Consider the following 23,938-nt stretch of genomic DNA (forward strand, 5'->3'; position numbering starts at 1 on the left):
CTAGCCATTGGAGGTCCATGCCTTCGCCTTGGAAGGACCCTCGCCGCACACCGTAGTCCCACGTCAGCTCTTCGTCTACCTTTATGTTTCTTGTGGCCAAGAACAGGATAGTGTCCTTTGGTCCATCAGGAAAGTTCATTTGGAATACCACGGGTTTCACATTGAACGCCTTGCCAGAATGGTTCATGCGCCGTCCAAAGGTTTCCTGGCCCTGATGACACTCGCAGGGGAAGGTCTGGGCATCGATGCAGAGCTTGGTGCCGAGCTTTCCTCTGAAGAAGAAAGTGTAGCTCATTGTTCCCTCCTGCATTTCGTCCATCTTCTTCTTGCCCTCTGCCTCAGAGATCAGCTGTCCGTGATAGTCGCAGATGACATCTCCTTTTGAGAAGGGCATGGTTGCAATGATGCCTTCATAGAAGAGCAAAGAAAAAAAAACATCATATAAACAGCTGTCACTCTCCTGCCATGGCAAAGTCATTATAGTGCATTTCCCTTTCTATATTTCCTCACCTTTACCCTTGGGCTCTCCAAAATCTTTTATGTCAATACCCTTCCACTTTTGCTCCACCACTGACTTGATGATGTCCTGGCGGTCCTCAATGGCTGTCTTTAACGGAGAGACCCATGCCTTTAGAATTTCTACTGCAGAGGGGATATTGCTTTTCCACCCCTCCTTCTCCACAATGGCTTTGATTTTCTCTTCTGTTGGCCGCTCCCTTCTGCAAGAAGCTGGGAAGAAACAAGTGGATGAGTGAGCGAGTGAGTGAGAGAGTGAGTGAGCGAGCGAGCGAGCGAGTGAGTGAGTGAGTGAGTGAGTGAGTGAGTGAGTGAGTGAGTGAGTGAGTGAGTGAGTGAGTGAGCGAGTGAGTGAATATACAAAAACAAAGCTCGTGCCTACCGGATACATAGTGCACACGCTTTTCCAATTGCATGCGCCTCCACTTGAAGTAAAAAGAGCGGTGGTTCTCATATCCGCTGCTGACCATGTCCTCTTTGCTGGGCGCTATGGCACCGATTGATATGGGGAAGTCCATCAGGAAAGCTTCCCATCTGTGCTCAACTGGCCTTTCTGTGGACATGGAACTGGAAAATGTAGCTGTTAGACAGTTGAGATGTGAGACCTGCTGACATCAGCACTGAGAGAGGCAGTGTTTACCTCTGGTCTTGGGAGGACGTGCCCGCGGCCTCGACCGTATCTGACGGGCCTGATCCCTGGCGCAGCGTCTTGCAGCTGTGGCATGGAAGAGAGAGGGAAAGGAGGGGGTAGGGGAATGGGGGATTGATTGGCGGGTTAAGATAGGGTTCATATTCAGTGGGAGCGATATATCCTTTTCTAACAATTCTTGAACTAATAATTACGTGTTCAAAGTTACATAAGCTGCTAGTTCTGTTGATTGAAAGACGGGAAATTGCCTCACCAGAGTTTAGGAGAGGAAAAGAAAACTCACTGCTTCCAGAGACGGTGCAAGTCAGACTTGGGATTGGCCACAAGGAGTCCAGTGGTCCCCAGAAAAAAACTGCCCTGGTCATCCCCAGGTTCACCTTGTCTCCTCAGGTAGAGCGGCCTTATATGTGCAAAGTAAGCATTAAACCACTGCAGTTGGGAAACAAAACAAAACAGAGTTAGTTTTTTTTTAAAAAGTCAACTGCCTGTAAAAATGGTTTCCTGCTACCTGACAACAAAAAAAGAACAGACAATACTCAGCTTACCCTATCCTCATCGGTGGTGATGAAAACGCCGTCCGCTAATGTCTGGAATCTGACCGACACCCCAATGCCGGCGTTCACCTGCCTGTCATTCCAATCGGTTACCTGCGAAGGAGGGGTGTTGTTTTTAAACCAGGATTCAGATAACGGGGAAGGTACTGCAGGAAAAAAGTGTCAGAAAAACAGAAAACATCAGCGGGGAACATAAAAGTAGGTGCATGCTTACCTTGAAATCCACTACGGTCTTTGCTGACTTCCGGTATTTTACCATCAGCGTGGCCATGCAGAAGTAGCGGTACATGGTCATGTTGTGATGTGACAGCTTGTCGCCCGTTTGCAGCCTATGGCAAGCTTCCTCCATCCACTGTTCGGCCATCTCCAGCAGATGCTTGTGCTCAGAACTGTAGTGACATGCATATGAGAAATGTATTACACATCACAACCACAGAGGCCCCTTAAAGGTGAATGGCATCATACGCATAACCCACCTGACTTCTTCTCCCTGCTGTTCCTTCACCGGTTCACCGATCACAAAGAATCCCTTGCCTTTCAGACAGCTGACCAGTGACTGGCAAGACTTTGGATCTGGGACGATGGAGGTCAATTCCCAGAGTTCCCAGCATCTACCGACCTTTGTCCACCGTTTCTGAGATTCCTTGGCTTGCTTTAGTTCCTCGGCCCGCTCCTGGTCCGTGTTGTCCTTCATGCACACTCTTTTTAAGTGCAGGGGGAGCGAATCGAACCCCCTTTTCCAGCGGACGCAGTACACGATACGCCTGTCGGGGCCTTACCTTCCAGACCCCAGACAAACAAGAATTCATTCATCAGATGTTAGCAGGTGCATATGCATGAAGTGAAGTGTACAGTAGTGAGATTCTTACTTACATCTGTCTTACAATATGGACAACTCTCTTATCTGTGGAAACACAGCACAAAGTTCAAGACAAAAACTGTGCCTAACAAGCCATGCAACACCACAGCAGCTCCTGTGCACCACAACAGCACATGTGCAACACCACAGCAGCACCAGTTTAACACCACAGCAGCACCAGTGTAACACCACAGCAGCACCAGTTTAACACCACAGCAGCATCTGTGCAACACCACAGCAGCACCAGTTTAACACCACAGCAGCATCTGTGCAACACCCACAGCAGCACCAGTTTAACATCACAGCAGCACCAGTGTAACACCACAGCAGCACCAGTTTAACACCACAGCAGCACCAGTTTAACACCACAGCAGCACCAGTTTAGCACCACAGCAGCATCTGTGCAACACCACAGCAGCACCAGTTTAACATCACAGCAGCACCAGTTTAACACCACAGCAGCACCAGTTTAACACCACAGCAGCACCAGTTTAACACCACAGTAGCACCAGTGTAACACCACAGCAGCACCAGTTTAACACCACAGCAGCACCAGTTTAACACCACAGCAGCACCTGTGCAACACCACAGCAGCACCAGTTTAACACCACAGCAGCACCAGTTTAACTCCACAGCAGCACCAGTTTAACACCACAGCATCACCAGTGTAACACCACAGCAGCACCAGTTTAACACCACAGCAGCATCTGTGCAACACCACAGCAGCACCAGTTTAACACCACAGCAGCATCTGTGCAACACCACAGAAGCACCAGTTTAACATCACAGCAGCACCAGTTTAACATCACAGCAGCACCAGTGTAACACCACAGCAGCACCAGTTTAACACCACAGCAGCACCAGTTTAACACCACAGCAGCACCAGTTTAACACCACAGCAGCTCCTGTGCACCACAACAGCACATGTGCAACACCACAGCAGCACCAGTTTAACACAACAGCAGCACCAGTGTAACACCACAGCAGCACCAGTTTAACACCACAGCAGCATCTCTGCAACACCACAGCAGCACCAGTTTAACACCACAGCAGCATCTGTGCAACACCACAGCCGCACCAGTTTAACATCACAGCAGCACCAGTTTAACATCACAGCAGCACCAGTGTAACACCACAGCAGCACCAGTTTAACACCACAGCAGCACCAGTTTAACATCACAGCAGCACCAGTGTAACACCACAGCAGCACCAGTTTAACACCACAGCAGCTCCTGTGCACCACAACAGCACATGTGCAACACCACAGCAGCACCAGTTTAACACCACAGCAGCACCAGTTTAAAACCACAGCAGCACCAGTTTAACACCATAGCAGCACCAGTTTAACATCACAGCAGCAGCAGTGTAACACCACAGCAGCACCAGTTTAGCACCACAGCAGCTCCTGTGCACCACAACAGCACATGTGCAACACCACAGCAGCACCAGTTTAACACCACAGCAGCACCAGTTTCACACCACAGCAGCACCAGTTTAGCACCACAGCAGCATCTGTGCAACACCACAGCAGCACCAGTTTAACACCACAGCAGCACCAGTTTAACACCACAGCAGCACCAGTTTAACACCACAGCAGCATCTGTGCAACACCACAGCAGCACCAGTGTAACACCACAGCAGCACCAGCAGGCTTGGCCCCTAAATGTATCACATTAATTCTACAGTAAATTCAGCAACTAGTCTTCAGTGACCGTTTACTTCAACTGTGGGCCTTAATAGGCCTTAACAAGCTACAATAAATTGAGAGGATACTCACTTGCTCTCTCCGCCGTCCGCTGTCGAGCCCCATGTGTTGCACGAACGTGCTCTCCTCCTCTTGTACCCGGACTGTTGGGCGGGGCTTGAGTCTGCACAGTTGCATCGGTAACTGGTATTCATTCAAGACCTATGGAAATTGGGTCAATCAGGGGGCAGTCTGCACATGTGCATCCATCACTAGTTTTCACACAAAAACTGTGGAAATGGGGGACAGTCTGCACATGTGCATCTATAACTGTTTTTCACTCAGAACCTGTGGAAATGGGGTCAGCCGGAGGACAGTCTGCACATGTGCATCTATAACTGTTTTTCACTCAGAACCTGTGGAAATGGGGTCAGCCGGAGGACAGTCTGCACATGTGCATCTATAACTGTTTTTCACTCAGAACCTGTGGAAATGGGGTCAGCCGGAGGACAGTCTGCACATGTGCATCTATAACTGTTTTTCACTCAGAACCTGTGGAAATGGGGTCAGCCGGAGGACAGTCTGCACATGTGCATCTATAACTGTTTTTCACTCAGAACCTGTGGAAATGGGGTCAGCCGGAGGACAGTCTGCAAATGTGCATCTATAACTGTTTTTCACTCAGAACCTGTGGAAATGGGGTCAGCCGGAGGACAGTCTGCACATGTGCATCTATAACTGTTTTTCACTCAGAACCTGTGGAAATGGGGTCAGCCGGAGGACAGTCTGCACATGTGCATCTATAACTGTTTTTCACTCAGAACCTGTGGAAATGGGGTCAGCCGGAGGACCGTCTGCACATGTGCATCTATAACTGTTTTTCACTCAGAACCTGTGGAAATGGGGTCAGCCGGAGGACAGTCTGCACATGTGCATCTATAACTGGTTTTCACTCAGAACCTGTGGAAATGGAATCAATTCTGTCTGTCTTTACTCCACACAGACACCAGGCTCCTTATCCCCAACGCACAGCGCATCCGCCTAAACGGTATCCGAGCCAATATCTGGACTCCCGGCTGGAGGCCTCAGGGGACAAAGTCTATGCTGGAGTTTCTGGCAGAAAAAATCAAGACAGGTATAAGAAGGAAACGGAGATCGGATGATTTGATGAAGCAGCTTGTGTCGTCGTCCACTAATGCTAAAAAACCTTTGTTTTAGCGACACTGAGACCTAATTTGTGCATGTGTGTGGTTTTTTTGTGTGTTTAAATAAAACTAAAAGAGGGACACAGCTTTCCTTTAATTGTCTCCCTACCCATCTTTTGGCTGTACACCTGCAAGTTCCCAGCCTGCGAGAACCAGAGGATGGCATGCAGAACATATGCATCAAACGAAGCTATGTCCAAACTCAGTACATTTTAGTTGTGGTGCGATATTCTAAAAGATTTCATACTGAATTGTATGTAACATGGTGCTCTTGTCTTCTGCTTTAAAGACCAACTCATTCATATTCCGCTATAGAATCAACCGATCATAAAATGAATTTCTGATTTAGAAAAAGGTTCAAAATAAAGTAGATTTTGGTAAATAATGTGTAAATATTTATACAATAACTGTCCCTAACAAAAGCTTTTGGATGAAACACCACTCAGGAATGTTTTGATCATTTTCCCACTGACTTTAAAGGGAAAATGACATTCAGGACAGCTCTAGAATGCTCCCTTTTCCACTTATGCATCAGACATGCAGAGATGTGCAGGTTTTTCTCAGATACGCAGAGATGTGCATGTTTGTCTCACATATGCTGCCCTGTCTAGCGCTTTTGAACAGCCGAGTTCAGAGTGCAGAGGAAGGGGCTATATTTAATCCAATTAAATATTCAATTAAAATGAGCAATTTTTAACCCTTTTAATTGTGACTCTTTTTAAATAAACATTTTAACGATGAAATGAACTTAAGATGTATGGATTCAACAAATAAAATCAATGGAACTAAGAAAGAGGGTGACAGCCACCATTGCCGCTGCTCGATCAGGTTTGCCTCACATATGCAGTTCTGTGTAACGCTTTTAAACAGCCAAATTCAAAGTGCAAAGGGTGCAGTGACTTCTCTGGACCAGCAGGTGGTGGCATTGCTACACAATACATAAACCACACAGATGAGCAAAAATACCATGAATAAAAAAGTTCAAGGAGGGAAGGAGGGGGCCAAGATGGTGCCGAGGATGGTTGTTCGTTGAAAGGCGTCTGAGGTTTTTTTTTTTTTGTGCGAATTCTAACTTTTGGTCACTCAAACTGCAGCTTATGGGTGCCACATCTCTTTTTAGAATGGACTATTAATTCTGGGTTCCCCAAAAATAAAAAAAAAGAGACTTGGCTCTCCTCATAGTGACTTTACAAAAAAACTAGCTTAAGTGTTCATGTAGCTACGGGAAGGAAAGATGAGCGCTAACGCCAGAAACTCGAGGGAGAAACCACAAAAGCCCACAGCAAAGGAAACTGATGAGAGGATTAAACGAGTACACGACTATACAAAAAGTTCTAACATTGTTGTGCCTGAAGAACAGAAAAGCACTCCAGGAAACAGCCCAGCAAGAAAAGCATTAAGAATGGAAGAGCCGGAAGGTGTTTCTAACGCCGCCTTGCTAGCTGCAATCAATAAAATAGGTGAAACTCAACATTCTTTTATGGAGAAACTGGAGAGCGTCGACAGCGCCGTGAAGGACATCAAAGTTCAAGTAAGTGGGATTACGGGCAGACTGGAGGCAGCGGAGGAGAAAGTCTGTAATTTGATGTCGGAGAATAAGATGCTTCGGAACATGGTGAATGAACTGGAATCCTACCAAAGGCGCTGGAATTTAAGGATATCCGGAATCCAAGAGCAGAGCGACGAGAACGTCAAGATGACAGTAATCGATCTCCTGTCACGCATCTCTCCTACCATCGCGGATAGGTTGCAACACTCGGTGGACGTAGCTCACCGTTTGGGTCCTCGGCTGAAAACGGGGCTCTGCTCTTCCCAACCACGCCGGATCATCGTGCAGTTCTTGGAGCGTACGACCAGAGACCGCATCTGGAGCGACGCAAAAAATTCAGAGGTTCTCAAACAAAAGAACATTAAAATAACAGAGGATCTGACACAATACATGAAAGAAGCAAGGGCCAAACTATGGCCACTGGTGGAGGAAGCAAGACGCCAAAAGAAGATTGCAGGTTTTAAAGGAGCCTTTGCCATCATCGAGGGAAAAAGAATTTCAGCAGATGACCTGAGTTAAGGTGATAGTAAATCACATCGTATGTTAAAAAGTTAATATTAGTAAATTAAAGATCACAAGCTGTCATATGATGGCTGAAGCATTGTTGCGAAATGTTCAGTGGGTTTCATAGTAGTTGCTGCTGAAGCTACAGGTATACTTATTGCAAGATAGAAAACATTAAATAAAAATTAAAAAGGAAAGCAGAAGCTCACGGGGATACCAGGCACCATATCATTTAATATCTGAGTGCCACTTATGTTAAGAGTTTGCACTTGTTAACCTGATAAGTCTTTTTCTAATAAGCAGGTACGTTAATGTTTTCGTTGTCATGTTTTTCCATTAATGTTCGAGGGATTCGTGATATCACTAAAAGAAAAAGTTTATTTCTTTTCTGTCATTCCTTTAAAAAGAATATATATTTTCTTCAAGAAACATACTCAAGTAAAATGGATGAAAAATTTTGGCAAACTCAGTGGGGAAGTAAAATCCTTTGCAGTCATGGCAGTAATCATTCTGGTGGCGTAGCTATTCTGGTTGATAAAAAAACTGAAAGGAATATTCTGGAATCTCAGTCTTCTGATGATGGCAGATGGATAGTTTGTGTCATAGAACTTAATGATACACTGTTTATACTTGGTAATGTGTATGGTTTTAATAGTTCTGCTGCAAATAAGGCCCTATTTCAAGATCTTTCTTTTAAGGTCTTGCAGACAAAAGGTAAATACCCTACAGCCTTTCTGGTTATGGGGGGTGATTTCAATGAAGCCCCCAATAATTGCAGGGACAGATGTCCTCCAAGGACCACTGGCCATGTCATTAACCCTGTGATTGCCGAATTTTGCAATAATTTATCACTCTTGGATTCTTATAGACTCCTTCATCCTTCCTTAACTGATTCATTCACCTGGTTTAAATCTGATATGTCTAAAAAATCACGCATAGATCTATGGTTGGTTTCAGATAGTTTATCTCCATTTATTTGCTCTTGTGACATATGCCCAGCTCCTTTAACGGATCATTTCGGCATTTCTTTACTGCTTTCTATTGTTAAGAACACAAATAAGAGAAACTCAGGATATTGGAAACTAAACTGTTCATTCTTGGAACAAGAATGTTATATTAAGGCAATAAAAGACATTATTGTAAAATACAAAAACATAACAGAGATATCTATATCCCTAAAATGGGAATTATTGAAAAATGAGTGTAGAAGCTGTTCAATTAAATATGGTAAGGAACAGGCAAACTTGAGAATACAAACTAATACAAACACAGTCAAGAAAATTAACGAACTAATTAAAAGAACACAGATAAATGATGAGGAATTGAAAACACTTCACGCTTTACAAAATGATCTTGATAATCTCTACCTCGAAAGAGCAAAAGGAGCCTTTATAAGGTCTAGAGCCAAATGGCTTGAATATGGAGAAAAAAATTCTGGTTATTTTTTCAATTTAGAGAAAAGTCGTGGCTCGGCAAAAAAAATACAAAATCTCTATGTGAATAATATCTTGTCTTCTGACAGTAATGTCATACACTCATTCATATCTAACTTTTATCAGAATCTTTACACGTCATCTTTCAATGTCACAGAGTGTGATTTGTTTTTTGACCAAGTCAATAGATTTATACCAAAAATATCTTCCCATTGTTTCAAAACATGTGAAGATCCTATTACTTTAGAAGAACTGGACTATATCTTAGCAAAAACACCATTAAATAAAAGTCCCGGCCCTGACGGTTTACCATTTGAATTTTATAGAACTTTTTGGACAGATCTAAGAGACCTTATTTTCATGGTCTTTGAAGACTGTTTAAGCTCTGGCAACTTGATAGAATCAATGAAACAGGGTCTTATAACTCTTCTACCTAAACCAGATAAAGATAACCGTTACATTGAAAATTACTATTACTCTCCTAAACTCTGATTATAAATTATTAACTTCTTTATTTGCAAAAAGATTAAAACCCAGTTTAGAAGATATTATTTCAACATCACAATCAGGCTTTATGGCGGGAAGGCATATCTCCAACAACATACGTCTTATCCTGGATTTGATGGATTATTCTGATCTCATTGAAGAAGGGGCTATGATTCTGTTCCTGGACTTCTATAAGGCCTTTGATTCTATAGAGCATACATTTATATATACAGCCTTAGAAAAATTTGGATTTGGAGCAAATTTTAAGAAAATGGTTAAAACTATTTATAATGGTATAAACAGTAGTGTTTCTCTTTCAGAAGGAACATCTAGGCGATTTATACTTAGTAGAGGCATTAGACAAGGTTGTCCAATCTCCCCTTTTTTATTTTTGATTGCAGCGGAACTATTAAACCTCTATGCTATAAACTGTATTGATGTGGAAGGTATCAAAATAGGGGACAAAACCATTTTGATGTCACAGCTAGCAGATGACACTTGTATTTTTCTTAAAGACGAAAACCAAGTTAAGAACATTCTAATAGGACTGGATCTTTTTTCAAAAGCTTCAGGTCTCCATATCAACACAGAAAAAAGTGAAATACTACCCATTCATGACTCCAACAAAACTGATATCAAAGGAATTATAGTGAAGCAGTCAGTGAGATATCTTGGAATATGTATCAATAAATCTGCAAAGGATAGACTGGATAACAACTTTACTCCGAAGATACAGAAAACAAAAAATATTTTCAACGGATGGCTTCAAAGAGATTTAACAATACAAGGACGGACATTGCTTTCAAAAGCAGAAGGAATTTCAAGAATGGTTTACCCTGCATTATCATTATTTGTAGACAAAAAGACATTGACTACAATCAACAGATTTTTGTTTAAGTTTATTTGGAAAAATAAGACTGAAAATATTGGAAGGAAAACAATGGTTATGGACTATGCAGAGGGAGGTTTCAATGCTATTGATTTCACAACTCTCAACCAAGTGTTTAAAATTAACTGGATCAAACAATGTCTGCGTGGTGGAAATACTCCTTGGTTTTTCATTCCGAACCTTTTATTTAACCGGTGTGGAGGCTTAAAGTTTTTGTTGGGCTGTGACTTCAACTGTAACAAATTACCTGTCACGGTTTCTGGGTTTTGGTGGGTGTTTTGATTGTTTAGGATTTTGGTTTTTGTCATGATTAGTTTGGTCATGTTCTTGGTTTGTAGTTATGTTCATGCTTTAGTTTTCAGTTTTGTCATGCTTGGTTTTCCCTCTTGTGTTCCTGTGGTTTTCTGTTCCTGCCTCGTTAGTTCACCTGGTCTGATTAGTCATCCACTTCACCTGTGTCTTGTTACTCCCTCTGTGTATAAGTACTCCCGGTTTTCAGTCATTCATTGTCAGATCCTCATTTTGTCATGTTTGGTTTTTGTTCTCTGGAGTTTATCCCCGTCGTCTGTGGTTCCCTGTCGTGAGTTCCTGGGTAATAAACCTTTTAACCTGCACCAGTTCTGCCTCCTGCCTGCATTTGAGTCCTCACCTCCACCTCCATTCGTGACATTACCAGTGAAGCTGTCAAATTTTCACAAGCAAGCACTAAACTCTTGGAAGCTGGCCTTTAAACATAATTTTTCACCTCACAAATGCATTGTATGGAATAATCAATATGTTCTCTATAAAAAAAGGTCCCTATTCAACAAAAAATGTGTGGAAAAGAGGGTAATGTGGATTTCTAATTTTTTAGACAATGATGGAAATTTGATAAGTTATGAAGACTTTACTAAGAAAAACAACATCGGTATAACACAAAAAGAATTTTTAAGTATCATTAATGGTATATCACCCAAACTTCTAATGCTTATTAGGTCATCACTTCAGAACTCGCCTTTGAAGGAAGAGGTCCCTCGTCTTTTGATAAATGGTATAGATCTGTTTTATAAAAAATGCAATAATATTCACATCAGAAGAACATTAATATCCATGGATAGTATTTCCCCTAAAGCAATATCCTCATGGAACCGAATCTATCCAACTCTATCTTTACGTAACAGCTGGTCTGTTCATAATAAATTCCTGATTCCAAACAAAACCAAAGAAATCCATATTAAAATCCTTCACAATTTCTATCCATGCAATCTCTTTTTATCGAAGTTTATGGACGTTCAACCAAAGTGCTCTTTCTGTGGTTCTGAATTAGAATCGATGGTTCATTTGTTTTTTAGGTGCCCCTTCATAATCACATTTTGGACTGATCTTGCAATCCTTTTATTTACTTCCTTTAATTACTTAATAGACATTAAAGAAGAAATGGTATTATTCCTGATATGCAATACTAAACTGGCCCCTTTAAATAATGCGGTTAAGATCTTATGCTTACTTGGGAAAGGATATATGCACAAGAGCAGAGTTACAGCTTCCAAACCAAAATTTATTAATTTTTGTGTTGATTTAAAGAATTTTATTAAATCTCTAAGCAAAGTGAAAAATAGCAAAGCTATCAAAACCCTGCAGCTTTTAAATAAGATTAACATTAGCTAGAGGAGTTCTACCACCCCACAGCTGAGTATGTAATTTGAATGTTTTTTTTTTTTTTTTTTTTTTCTTTGCCTTTTTATAATTTTACATAGGTTGTCTTTCTCCTTTATTTATATTCTTTATGTTTGATCATAGTTAAATTTCAGTTTATATTGCATTATATGTCTGATACATGCAATGTCACACCCCTCACAAATGATATGTTAAAATGAAATGTCAAAATAACTTGTGTTCAAATGTCTGTTATATGTAACGTGTTAACTGTTGAATAAAGATTTATAAAAAAAATAAAAAAAAAAAAGTTCAAGGAGAAATAGGCATGTTTTGATTCTTTTATAAACATGAATGTTGTCAGGAACAGAGGGGGGGAAACTTCCTGAAATTGGTTTTGCAAAGAAGGCACCAAATTAGGAGGAGATAACCAAAACAAAACTAATTACATTAACTATTTATTTACTCAACCCTCGGTGAAGTGTGCTGTTTTTTGATGATATAAATTCAACTGGGTTACGTTTAGGGATTAATTCGACTGGGTTAGTGTTCAGTCAGTGTCATTTCCTGCACAACACTAGCTCTTTCTGTAAACAAGCTTATTAACAAAACCCATGGTTTTAAAACCAATTATGCTGTTAAAACACAGCTTCTTATTTTTTCCATTTTAGCAGTTTTCATCAATCTCCAAAATATAACGAGATTCTAGCTTTTCACTCTTTCAATGCTGAGTTCAATAGTGATGTCACAGGTTTTTGGGGGGGAGAAAATAAAGACAAGCCATTCAATTTCCAATTAAAAAGCATATATTGAAAAGACTGGAGGCAAGAGATACATTTTGCCAGATATTTATTAAAAACAAACAAGCAATTTCAAAATAATAAAATAAACAATGAACAATAAGGTAAACAATAAAAATTAAATTTTAAAAAAACTACTTACAAAAACAATACAACTATTTACAAAAATGAATAAAATATACAGTAGACGTGGCTAAATCAGAAGTTCTGGATATTCCTCCAAAAACCCCAACCAGCTATCGACTGATGGGTAACTGCAAAAACAGAAATGCACGTGTCACCATCAGTTAGTTTTGATAGACAGTGATGACTTCAGCACTGAAAGAGACAATGTTTACCTTTGGTCAAAGGCCCCTCCTTCCCAACGCACTGGAGACTCCTGCCAGTCATACAGTTGGTCGCTAGCGTGAGGAGAAAAGAGGTATGAAAAGGACTAAAAAGATAACCAGATGCGCTCACCAACATCTTCCTCCCATCCTCTGGATCTTACTTTCAAAGTACTGGAAAGTGCCCATGTTTTCTTACCTGTGCTCCAAGCCCCCTCCTCCCAAATGCCCAGCCGCCACCGGACTCCCAGCATCCTTTGAGTTGCTCGCTAGCGTGAGGAGAAAAGATAGCCGAGAAAAAACAAGGTGAGGTTTTAAGTTGGGTGTTAATGGATGCGCTCATAACTGTAGCGACATGCATATGAGAAATGTATTACACATCACAACCACAGAGGCCCCTTAAAGGTGAATAGCATCATACGCATAACCCACCTGACTTCTTCTCCCAGCTGTTCCCTCACCGGTTCACCGCTTACAAAGAACCCCTTGGCTTTCAGAAGCGCAACCAGTGACGGGCAAGACTTTGGATCTGGGACGATGGAGGTCAATTCCCAGAGTTCCCAGCATCTACCGACCTTTGTCCACTGTTTCTGAGATTCCTTGGCTCGCTTTAGTTCCTCGGCCCGCTCCTGGTCCATGTTGTCCTTCATGCACACTCTTTTTAAGTGCAGGGGGAGCTGATCAAACCCCCTTTTGCAGCGGAGGCAGTACACGATACGCCTGTCGGGGCCTTCCCTTCCAGACCCAAGACAAACAAGAATTCATTCATCAGATGTTAGCAGATGCATATGCATGAAGTGAAGTGTACAGTAGTGAGATTCTTACTTACATCTGTCTTACAATATGGACAACTCTCTTATCTGTGGAAACACAGCACAAAGTTCAAGACAAAAACTGTGCCTAACAAGCCATGCAACACCACAGCAGCTCCTGTGCACCACAACAGCACATGTGCAACACCACAGCAGCACCAGTTTAACACCACAGGAGCACCAGTGTAACACCACAGCAGCACCAGTTTAACACCACAGCAGCACCAGTTTAACACCACAGCAGCTCCTGTGCACCACAACAGCACATGTGCAACACCACAGCAGCACCAGTTTAACATCACAGCAACATCAGTTTAACACCACAGCAGCACCAGTGTAACACCACAGCAGCATCTGTGCAACACCACAGCAGCACCAGTTTAACACCACAGCAGCATCTGTGCAACACCACAGCAGCACCAGTTTAACATCACAGCAGCACCAGTTTAACATCACAGCAGCATCTGTGCAACACCACAGCAGCATCTGTGCAACACCACAGCAGCACCAGTTTAACACCACAGCAGCACCAGTTTAACATCACAACAGCACCAGTTTAACACCACAGCAGCATCTGTGCAACACCACAGCAGCACCAGTTTAACACCACAGCAGCACCAGTTTAACACCACAGCAGCACCAGTTTAACACCACAGCAGCATCTGTGCAACACCACAGCAGCACCATTTTAACATCACAGCAGCACCAGTTTAACACCACAGCAGCACCAGTTTAACACCATAGCAGCATCTGTGCAACACCAAAGCAGCACCAGTTTAACATCACAGCAGCACCAGCTTAACATCACAGCAGCATCTGTGCAACACCACAGCAGCACCAGTTTAACACCACAGCAGCACCAGTTTAACATCACAACAGCACCAGTTTAACACCACAGCAGCATCTGTGCAACACCACAGCAGCACCAGTTTAACACCACAGCAGCACCAGTTTAACATCACAGCAGCATCAGTGTAACACCACAGCAGCACCAGTTTAACACCACAACAGCACATGTGCAACACCACAGCAGCACCAGTTTAACACCACAGGAGCACCAGTGTAACACCACAGCAGCACCAGTTTAACACCACAGCAGCACCAGTGTAACACCACAGCAGCACCAGCAGGCTTGGCCCCTAAATGTATCACATTAATTCTACAGTAAATTCAGCAACTAGTCTTCAGTGACCGTTTACTTCAACTGTGGGCCTTAATAGGCCTTAACAGGCTACAATAAATTGAGAGGATACTCACTTGCTCTCTCCGACGTCCGCTGTCGAGCCCCATGTGTTGCACGAACGTGCTCTCCTCCTCTTGTACCCGGACTGTTGGGCGGGGCTTGAGTCTGCACAGTTGCATCGGTAACTGGTATTCATTCAAGACCTATGGAAATTGGGTCAATCAGGGGGCAGTCTGCACATGTGCATCCATCACTAGTTTTCACACAAAAACTGTGGAAATGGGGGACAATCTGCACATGTGCATCTATAACTGTTTTTCACTCAGAACCTGTGGAAATGGGGTCAGCCGGAGGACAGTCTGCACATGTGCATCTATAACTGGTTTTCACTCAGAACCTGTGGAAATGGGGTCAGCCGGAGGACAGTCTGCACATGTGCATCTATAACTGTTTTTCACTCAGAACCTGTGGAAATGGGGTCAGCCGGAGGACAGTCTGCACATGTGCATCTATAACTGGTTTTCACTCAGAACCTGTGGAAATGGAATCAATTCTGTCTGTCTTTACTCCACACAGACACCAGGCTCCTTATCCCCAACGCACAGCGCATCCGCCTAAACGGTATCCGAGCCAATATCTGGACTCCCGGCTGGAGGCCTCAGGGGACAAAGTCTATGCTGGAGTTTCTGGCAGAAAAAATCAAGACAGCTATAAGAAGGAAACGGAGATCGGATGATTTGATGAAGCAGCTTGTGGCGTCGTCCACTAATGCTAAAAAACCTTTGTTTTAGCGACACTGAGACCTAATTTGTGCATGTGTGTGGTTTTTTTGTGTGTTTAAATAAAACTAAAAGAGGGACACAGCTTTCCTTTAATTGTCTCCCTACCCATCTTTTGGCTGTACACCTGCAAGTTCCCAGCCTGCGAGAACCAGAGGATGGCATGCAGAACATATGCATCAAACGAAGCTATGTCCAAACTCAGTACATTTTAGTTGTGGTGCGATATTCTAAAAGATTTCATACTGAATTGTATGTAACATGGTGCTCTTGTCTTCTGCTTTAAAGACCAACTCATTCATATTCCGCTATAGAATCAACCGATCATAAAATGAATTTCTGATTTAGAAAAAGGTTCAAAATAAAGTAGATTTTGGTAAATAATGTGTAAATATTTATACAATAACTGTCCCTAACAAAAGCTTTTGGATGAAACACCACTCAGGAATGTTTTGATCATTTCCCCACTGACTTTAAAGGGAAAATGACATTCAGGACAGCTCTAGAATGCTCCCTTTTCCGCTTTTGCATCAGACATGCAGAGATGTGCAGGTTTTTCTCAGATACGCAGAGATGTGCATGTTTGTCTCACATATGCTGCCCTGTCTAGCGCTTTTGAACAGCCGAGTTCAGAGTGCAGAGGAAGGGGCTATATTTAATCCAATTAAATATTCAATTAAAATTAGCAATTTTTAACCCTTTTAATTGTGACTCTTTTTAAATAAACATTTTAATGATGAAATGAACTTAAGATGTATGGATTCAACAAATAAAATCAATGGAACTAAGAAAGAGGGTGACAGCCACCATTGCCGCTGCTCGATCAGGTTTGCCTCACATATGCAGTTCTGTGTAACGCTTTTAAACAGCCAAATTCAAAGTGCAAAGGGTGCAGTGACTTCTCTGGACCAGCAGGTGGTGGCATTGCTACACAATACATAAACCACACAGATGAGCAAAAATACCATGAATAAAAAAGTTCAAGGAGGGAAGGAGGGGGCCAAGATGGCGCCGAGGATGGTTGTTCGTTGAAAGGCGTCTGAGGTTTTTTTTTTTTTTGTGCGAATTCTAACTTTTGGTCACTCAAACTGCAGCTTATGGGTGCCACATCTCTTTTTAGAATGGACTATTAATTCTGGGTTCCCCAAAAATAAAAAAAAAAGAGACTTGGCTCTCCTCATAGTGACTTTACAAAAAAACTAGCTTAAGTGTTCATGTAGCTACGGGAAGGAAAGATGAGCGCTAACGCCAGAAACTCGAGGGAGAAACCACAAAAGCCCACAGCAAAGGAAACTGATGAGAGGATTAAACGAGTACACGACTATACAAAAAGTTCTAACATTGTTGTGCCTGAAGAACAGAAAAGCACTCCAGGAAACAGCCCAGCAAGAAAAGCATTAAGAATGGAAGAGCCGGAAGGTGTTTCTAACGCCGCCTTGCTAGCTGCAATCAATAAAATAGGTGAAACTCAACATTCTTTTATGGAGAAACTGGAGAGCGTCGACAGCGCCGTGAAGGACATCAAAGTTCAAGTAAGTGGGATTACGGGCAGACTGGAGGCAGCGGAGGAGAAAGTCTGTAATTTGATGTCGGAGAATAAGATGCTTCGGAACATGGTGAATGAACTGGAATCCTACCAAAGGCGCTGGAATTTAAGGATATCCGGAATCCAAGAGCAGAGCGACGAGAACGTCAAGATGACGGTAATCGATCTCCTGTCACGCATCTCTCCTACCATCGCGGATAGGTTGCAACACTCGGTGGACGTAGCTCACCGTTTGGGTCCTCGGCTGAAAACGGGGCTCGGCTCTTCCCAACCACGCCGGATCATCGTGCAGTTCTTGGAGCGTACGACCAGAGACCGCATCTGGAGCGACGCAAAAATTCAGAGGTTCTCAAACAAAAGAACATTAAAATAACAGAGGATCTGACACAATACACGAAAGAAGCAAGGGCCAAACTATGGCCACTGGTGGAGGAAGCAAGACGCCAAAGAAGATTGCAGGTTTTAAAGGAGCCTTTGCCATCATCGAGGGAAAAAGAATTTCAGCAGATGACCTGAGTTAAGGTGATAGTAAATCACATCGTATGTTAAAAAGTTAATATTAGTAAATTAAAGATCACAAGCTGTCATATGATGGCTGAAGCATTGTTGCGAAATGTTCAGTGGGTTTCATAGTAGTTGCTGCTGAAGCTACAGGTATACTTATTGCAAGATAGAAAACATTAAATAAAAATTAAAAAGGAAAGCAGAAGCTCACGGGGATACCAGGCACCATATCATTTAATATCTGAGTGCCACTTATGTTAAGAGTTTGCACTTGTTAACCTGATAAGTCTTTTTCTAATAAGCAGGTACGTTAATGTTTTCGTTGTCATGTTTTTCCATTAATGTTCGAGGGATTCGTGATATCACTAAAAGAAAAAGTTTATTTCTTTTCTGTCATTCCTTTAAAAAGAATATATATTTTCTTCAAGAAACATACTCAAGTAAAATGGATGAAAAATTTTGGCAAACTCAGTGGGGAAGTAAAATCCTTTTCAGTCATGGCAGTAATCATTCTGGTGGCGTAGCTATTCTGGTTGATAAAAAAACTGAAAGGAATATTCTGGAATCTCAGTCTTCTGATGATGGCAGATGGATAGTTTGTGTCATAGAACTTAATGATACACTGTTTATACTTGGTAATGTGTATGGTTTTAATAGTTCTGCTGCAAATAAGGCCCTATTTCAAGATCTTTCTTTTAAGGTCTTGCAGACAAAAGGTAAATACCCTACAGCCTTTCTGGTTATGGGGGGTGATTTCAATGAAGCCCCCAATAATTGCAGGGACAGATGTCCTCCAAGGACCACTGGCCATGTCATTAACCCTGTCATTGCCGAATTTTGCAATAATTTATCACTCTTGGATTCTTATAGACTCCTTCTTCTTTCCTTAACTGATTCATTCACCTGGTTTAAATCTGATATGTCTAAAAAATCACGCATAGATCTATGGTTGGTTTCAGATAGTTTATCTCCATTTATTTGCTCTTGTGACATATGCCCAGCTCCTTTAACGGATCATTTCGGCATTTCTTTACTGCTTTCTATTGTTAAGAACACAAATAAGAGAAACTCAGGATATTGGAAACTAAACTGTTCATTCTTGGAACAAGAATGTTATATTAAGGCAATAAAAGACATTATTGTAAAATACAAAAACATAACAGAGATATCTATATCCCTAAAATGGGAATTATTGAAAAATGAGTGTAGAAGCTGTTCAATTAAATATGGTAAGGAACAGGCAAACTTGAGAATACAAACTAATACAAACACAGTCAAGAAAATTAACGAACTAATTAAAGAACACAGATAAATGATGAGGAATTGAAAACACTTCACGCTTTACAAAATGATCTTGATAATCTCTACCTCGAAAGAGCAAAAGGAGCCTTTATAAGGTCTAGAGCCAAATGGCTTGAATATGGAGAAAAAAATTCTGGTTATTTTTTCAATTTAGAGAAAAGTCGTGGCTCGGCAAAAAAAATACAAAATCTCTATGTGAATAATATCTTGTCTTCTGACAGTAATGTCATACACTCATTCATATCTAACTTTTATCAGAATCTTTACACGTCATCTTTCAATGTCACAGAGTGTGATTTGTTTTTTGACCAAGTCAATAGATTTATACCAAAAATATCTTCCCATTGTTTCAAAACATGTGAAGATCCTATTACTTTAGAAGAACTGGACTATATCTTAGCAAAAACACCATTAAATAAAAGTCCCGGCCCTGACGGTTTACCATTTGAATTTTATAGAACTTTTTGGACAGATCTAAGAGACCTTATTTTCATGGTCTTTGAAGACTGTTTAAGCTCTGGCAACTTGATAGAATCAATGAAACAGGGTCTTATAACTCTTCTACCTAAACCAGATAAAGATAACCGTTACATTGAAAATTACTATTACTCTCCTAAACTCTGATTATAAATTATTAACTTTTTTATTTGCAAAAAGATTAAAACCCAGTTTAGAAGATATTATTTCAACATCACAATCAGGCTTTATGGCGGGAAGGCATATCTCCAACAACATACGTCTTATCCTGGATTTGATGGATTATTCTGATCTCATTGAAGAAGGGGCTATGATTCTGTTCCTGGACTTCTATAAGGCCTTTGATTCTATAGAGCATACATTTATATATACAGCCTTAGAAAAATTTGGATTTGGAGCAAATTTTAAGAAAATGGTTAAAACTATTTATAATGGTATAAACAGTAGTGTTTCTCTTTCAGAAGGAACATCTAGGCGATTTATACTTAGTAGAGGCATTAGACAAGGTTGTCCAATCTCCCCTTTTTTATTTTGATTGCAGCGGAACTATTAAACCTCTATGCTATAAACTGTATTGATGTGGAAGGTATCAAAATAGGGGACAAAACCATTTTGATGTCACAGCTAGCAGATGACACTTGTATTTTTCTTAAAGACGAAAACCAAGTTAAGAACATTCTAATAGGACTGGATCTTTTTTCAAAAGCTTCAGGTCTCCATATCAACACAGAAAAAAGTGAAATACTACCCATTCATGACTCCAACAAAACTGATATCAATGGAATTATAGTGAAGCAGTCAGTGAGATATCTTGGAATATGTATCAATAAATCTGCAAAGGATAGACTGGATAACAACTTTACTCCGAAGATACAGAAAACAAAAAATATTTTCAACGGATGGCTTCAAAGAGATTTAACAATACAAGGACGGACATTGCTTTCAAAAGCAGAAGGAATTTCAAGAATGGTTTACCCTGCATTATCATTATTTGTAGACAAAAAGACATTGACTACAATCAACAGATTTTTGTTTAAGTTTATTTGGAAAAATAAGACTGAAAATATTGGAAGGAAAACAATGGTTATGGACTATGCAGAGGGAGGTTTCAATGCTATTGATTTCACAACTCTCAACCAAGTGTTTAAAATTAACTGGATCAAACAATGTCTGCGTGGTGGAAATACTCCTTGGTTTTTCATTCCGAACCTTTTATTTAACCGGTGTGGAGGCTTAAAGTTTTTGTTGGGCTGTGACTTCAACTGTAACAAATTACCTGTCACGGTTTCTGGGTTTTGGTGGGTGTTTTGATTGTTTAGGATTTTGGTTTTTGTCATGATTAGTTTGGGTCATGTTCTTGGTTTGTAGTTATGTTCATGCTTTAGTTTTCAGTTTTGTCATGCTTGGTTTTCCCTCTTGTGTTCCTGTGGTTTTCTGTTCCTGCCTCGTTAGTTCACCTGGTCTGATTAGTCATCCACTTCACCTGTGTCTTGTTACTCCCTCTGTGTATAAGTACTCCCGGTTTTCAGTCATTCATTGTCAGATCCTCATTTTGTCATGTTTGGTTTTTGTTCTCTGGAGTTTATCCCCGTCGTCTGTGGTTCCCTGTCGTGAGTTCCTGGGTAATAAACCTTTTTACCTGCACCAGTTCTGCCTCCTGCCTGCATTTGAGTCCTCACCTCCACCTCCATTCGTGACATTACCAGTGAAGCTGTCAAATTTTCACAAGCAAGCACTAAACTCTTGGAAGCTGGCCTTTAAACATAATTTTTCACCTCACAAATGCATTGTATGGAATAATCAATATGTTCTCTATAAAAAAAAGGTCCCTATTCAACAAAAAATGTGTGGAAAAGAGGGTAATGTGGATTTCTAATTTTTTAGACAATGATGGAAATTTGATAAGTTATGAAGACTTTACTAAGAAAAACAACATCGGTGTTACACAAAAAGAATTTTTAAATATCATTAATGGTATATCACCCAAACTTCTAATGCTTATTAGGTCATCACTTCAGAACTCGCCTTTGAAGGAAGAGGTTCCTCGTCTTTTGATAAATGGTATAGATCTGTTTTATAAAAAATGCAATAATATTCACATCAGAAGAACATTAATATCCATGGATAGTATTTCCCCTAAAGCAATATCCTCATGGAACCGAATCTATCCAACTCTATCTTTACGTAACAGCTGGTCTGTTCATAATAAATTCCTGATTCCAAACAAAACCAAAGAAATCCATATTAAAATCCTTCACAATTTCTATCCATGCAATCTCTTTTTATCGAAGTTTATGGACGTTCAACCAAAGTGCTCTTTCTGTGGTTCTGAATTAGAATCGATGGTTCATTTGTTTTTTAGGTGCCCCTTCATAATCACATTTTGGACTGATCTTGCAATCCTTTTATTTACTTCCTTTAATTACTTAATAGACATTAAAGAAGAAATGGTATTATTCCTGATATGCAATACTAAACTGGCCCCTTTAAATAATGCGGTTAAGATCTTATGCTTACTTGGGAAAGGATATATTCACAAGAGCAGAGTTACAGCTTCCAAACCAAAATTTATTAATTTTTGTGTTGATTTAAAGAATTTTATTAAATCTCTAAGCAAAGTGAAAAATAGCAAAGCTATCAAAACCCTGCAGCTTTTAAATAAGATTAACATTAGCTAGAGGAGTTCTACCACCCCACAGCTGAGTATGTAATTTGAATGTTTTTTTTTTTTTTTTTTTTTCTTTGCCTTTTTATAATTTTACATAGGTTGTCTTTCTCCTTTATTTATATTCTTTATGTTTGATCATAGTTAAATTTCAGTTTATATTGCATTATATGTCTGATACATGCAATGTCACACCCCTCACAAATGATATGTTAAAATGAAATGTCAAAATAACTTGTGTTCAAATGTCTGTTATATGTAACATGTTAACTGTTGAATAAAGATTTATAAAAAAAAATAAAAAAAAAAAATGTTCAAGGAGAAATAGGCATGTTTTGATTCTTTTATAAACATGAATGTTGTCAGGAACAGAGGGGGGAAACTTCCTGAAATTGGTTTTGCAAAGAAGGCACCAAATTAGGAGGAGATAACCAAAACAAAACTAATTACATTAACTATTTATTTACTCAACCCTCGGTGAAGTGTGCTGTTTTTTGATGATATAAATTCAACTGGGTTACGTTTAGGGATTAATTCGACTGGGTTAGTGTTCAGTCAGTGTCATTTCCTGCACAACACTAGCTCTTTCTGTAAACAAGCTTATTAACAAAACCCATGGTTTTAAAACCAATTATGCTGTTAAAACACAGCTTCTTATTTTTTCCATTTTAGCAGTTTTCATCAATCTCCAAAATATAACGAGATTCTAGCTTTTCACTCTTTCAATGCTGAGTTCAATAGTGATGTCACAGGTTTTTGGGGGGGAGAAAATAAAGACAAGCCATTCAATTTCCAATTAAAAAGCATATATTGAAAAGACTGGAGGCAAGAGATACATTTTGCCAGATATTTATTAAAAACAAACAAGCAATTTCAAAATAATAAAATAAACAATGAACAATAAGGTAAACAATAAAAATTAAATTTTAAAAAAACTACTTACAAAAACAATACAACTATTTACAAAAATGAATAAAATATACAGTAGACGTGGCTAAATCAGAAGTTCTGGATATTCCTCCAAAACCCCAACCAGCTATCGACTGATGGGTAACTGCAAAAACAGAAATGCACGTGTCACCATCAGTTAGTTTTGATAGACAGTGATGACTTCAGCACTGAAAGAGACAATGTTTACCTTTGGTCAAAGGCCCCTCCTTCCCAACGCACTGGAGACTCCTGCCAGTCATACAGTTGGTCGCTAGCGTGAGGAGAAAAGAGGTATGAAAAGGACTAAAAAGATAACCAGATGCGCTCACCAACATCTTCCTCCCATCCTCTGGATCTTACTTTCAAAGTACTGGAAAGTGCCCATGTTTTCTTACCTGTGCTCCAAGCCCCCTCCTCCCAAATGCCCAGCCGCCACCGGACTCCCAGCATCCTTTGAGTTGCTCGCTAGCGTGAGGAGAAAAGATAGCCGAGAAAAAACAAGGTGAGGTTTTAAGTTGGGTGTTAATGGATGCGCTCATAACTGTAGCGACATGCATATGAGAAATGTATTACACATCACAACCACAGAGGCCCCTTAAAGGTGAATAGCATCATACGCATAACCCACCTGACTTCTTCTCCCAGCTGTTC

General features: G+C 40.6%; 2 long non-coding RNA genes across 2 annotated transcripts; both read right to left on the reverse strand.

The window, feature by feature from the left end:
- Nucleotides 1–12,935: 12,935 nt before the first annotated feature.
- On the reverse strand, nucleotides 12,936–13,313 carry LOC121636130. The gene is made up of 3 exons (XR_006009645.1): nucleotides 13,289–13,313; nucleotides 13,102–13,164; nucleotides 12,936–13,017 (listed from the first exon to the last, which is right to left on the reverse strand). It is a non-coding gene; the product is annotated as an uncharacterized LOC121636130 (long non-coding RNA).
- Nucleotides 13,314–23,383: 10,070 nt separating this feature from the next.
- On the reverse strand, nucleotides 23,384–23,707 carry LOC121636133. Its single transcript, XR_006009648.1, has 3 exons — nucleotides 23,683–23,707; nucleotides 23,496–23,558; nucleotides 23,384–23,411 (listed from the first exon to the last, which is right to left on the reverse strand). It is a non-coding gene; the product is annotated as an uncharacterized LOC121636133 (long non-coding RNA).
- Nucleotides 23,708–23,938: the final 231 nt, after the last annotated feature.

Source organism: Melanotaenia boesemani, unplaced genomic scaffold, assembly GCF_017639745.1.
Source record: "Melanotaenia boesemani isolate fMelBoe1 unplaced genomic scaffold, fMelBoe1.pri scaffold_129_ctg1, whole genome shotgun sequence".
Classification (NCBI taxonomy): domain Eukaryota; kingdom Metazoa; phylum Chordata; class Actinopteri; order Atheriniformes; family Melanotaeniidae; genus Melanotaenia; species Melanotaenia boesemani.